General features: G+C 48.8%; 1 pseudogene; it reads right to left on the reverse strand.

Annotated features, from left to right (window-relative positions):
- Window positions 1-314: 314 nt before the first annotated feature.
- Window positions 315-2,267, reverse strand: LOC140596391 (transmembrane protein 19 pseudogene; annotated as a pseudogene).
- Window positions 2,268-2,617: the final 350 nt, after the last annotated feature.

The following is a 2,617-nucleotide window of genomic DNA, read 5'->3' on the forward strand; positions in this document are numbered from 1 at the left end:
TTAGTCCCTAGACTGGTTTAAACAAAACAAAATTTGTATTTACCACGTAGGAACTTTCAGCTCAGCAATATATAGGGACATTATAGTTTCATTGCTTAAGAAGCTCTATTCAGAAGAAAAATATGAATAAGGTCTATGCACACATCTCTTTCACTACAAAGAGGCCAGCTGTTACAGGGGAGTTAATGAGAGGAAAAATGTGGAATTTCATCACAATGGAATATGGGAAGCGCTGGTATTTTCCTCTTTGCCATTACAATTATTCTTCTTAGGATGAAACTTGGAATTGCAAATTTAGCTGACTTTGCCAGTTTTCAACCTTTGTAAAGGAAAAAAAAAGTTCACTCCATGGGCCAGAAACCCCAAGCAGCAGTTGGGAGTAAGAGGGCAATAACAATGCAGTGAACCTGTTTTCTTCAGTCGTTATCAAGAAAACAGGTTCACTGCATTGTTATCAAGAATGGGTTTCCCCGCTATGTACTTCACCTCATTCGCTGGGCTGTTGACCACCATGCCAGTGCTTTCGTCTAAACCAGTAAATTGCATTGTAGCTCCTAAATATGAGTCCACAACTGATCCTAGTAATCCAGCCAGACCCCCAAATGCAATAATTGGCCACTGGGGAGCAGAAATGTCTAAATCATTAACGAAGACCAACTGTGTGAGGAAGTAGGTGATGCCCACAAAGGTACCGCCAAGTAGACGGGAGACAAGGCCAACCACCGTGACCCCTCCATTGGTCCCAACTGGAACTTTTTCCCAGGTTGTTATTAGCCTCGGCGGGCTTTTACTCAGAACCGGGCCCACTTCTGAAGCCCAGGTGTCTCCAGCAGAGCAGGCCAGTGCAGCCAAGAGAGACAGACACATCCAGGAAGCGGTGTACTGCTTGGAAAAATCTATTGGGATCTCCCCGGGGCCATTTTCTATCATGTACAGCAGGGCCAGCTCTGTGGGCACAGCCCCATTGCAGAACACCTGAACCCAATTCCTCTGCCCACCTTCTTTGTATTCTGAATCTAGACGCTTCTTTATTTCTCCCTTCCATTTAGTGAGTTTTGAAGAAGAAAGGAAAAACATCAGCAAAGAGGTAAAAGAGCTGAAATTTGCAATGGTTAGGATAAATCCAACCACAAGCCCTCCCAAGGCCCCACTGTGGTCTAGACTTTTCTTTTTAAAGCCATTGGAGACGATCAAATCAGGAACGACGACAGAGAACAGCCAACGCCAAGGAGAAATAGGGTGTAAGTTGCCGTAGTAGGTGCTGGCGGTCAGAGACACCACCCAGAAGGCCAGGGAGATGCAGAGCGCGAGGCTCAGCAGCTCAGCAGCGCGACGTGGGCATCATCCTTAGGCACCGCGTGCACGCGTGGCCGGCGGCATCCGACATGGGCTCGGGCCCCGGGGCCCACTCACCGGGCGGGGTCGCCGGCCCGGGGCTCGCGGGGGCGCCAAGGCCAGGCCCGCATCACCCGCGCCGCTCCCCTCCCTGTGTTTTCACTTCTATCACTTGATAAATCTTGCCTTTGATAAGGATCAGGGGCAGCACAAGGAAAGTGTCTGGGCTTGTCAGTAATGACTTCATCTTCCTGGATCAGTTTCATGCAGGGGATTCACTTTAACACTTCACCAACGCAGTAGAGTAAGGTTAGAGGAACACCACTGGAAAGCACATAGGAGTTCAGGCTCAGTCCAAGCTTTGCAAATTTGCCTCTCAAGGTTTTTGCCCAGTTCCCGGTAATTGGGTCTTTGCAATGGGGCCCTGGAGATCCGGACTTCCCCCAGGAACCTGCTGGTTACAACGGAAAACACCCTTGGCTGGGCTGACCTCAGGGAAGTGGGGTGGAATTCCTAAGGCTGCCAGAACCATTTTGCGGTTGACTCCTTAGCACTACAGGTTTCAACAACTTGAAGGAAGATTTGGCCTGTCTTCTGGGAAGAGAGGTCTTGTCTACTACTTTGCTGAAATCTAGTATTTTTCATCAGTATTAGGAGCTTGAAAAATTGCTACTAGTTGAAAGGACAGACATCCTTTGTGACCACACAGCCAGTCATTGACGTGGTGGGACTTTCCTGGACTCTTGTCTGCTTTGGACACTGGTGATGCACCAAGGAGCAACAGTGAGGACTTGTGTTATACCCACCTCCTCAGGCCTTGTGAGCCTGCTTTCTATGGTCCAGAAGGCCCTGCAGGAGGGGACTCCAATTTGTTGGAACTCCAAGTCTATTGGAGCTTGGAGTATAGAGAATGCTACCTCCATGGCCCCCATCTCGGTATAGTCAGCAAGTTGCACTCCCCTCTGCTCCTAGTCTGTGCAAGACCAGCTCCTATCCACCATGCTCTTCAATTCTGCTACCTTCACCTCCATCCTCTAGCGCAGATTCAAAGATCAGTTTTATGTCTGGAACACCCTTCCTTACCTCCTCAGCCCCTTGTTTTGTGTGCTTTTAGGTCTTTGAGCTTCTGCTCCTTGCATGGATCACGGTAACTGTGTGAAGGCAGGTCTGTGTGGACCAAAGCCTGGTCACATACAAAGGAGCTCAAGAGGTTCTCCAACCAAGGCCCCCCTCAACATATTAGGTTTGAATTTGAAAAAACTACTCCATATTCTTAGGGCAG

The sequence above is a fragment of the Vulpes vulpes genome, unplaced genomic scaffold (genome assembly GCF_048418805.1).
Source record: "Vulpes vulpes isolate BD-2025 unplaced genomic scaffold, VulVul3 Bu000000642, whole genome shotgun sequence".
In the NCBI taxonomy this organism is placed as follows: Eukaryota; Metazoa; Chordata; class Mammalia; order Carnivora; family Canidae; genus Vulpes; species Vulpes vulpes.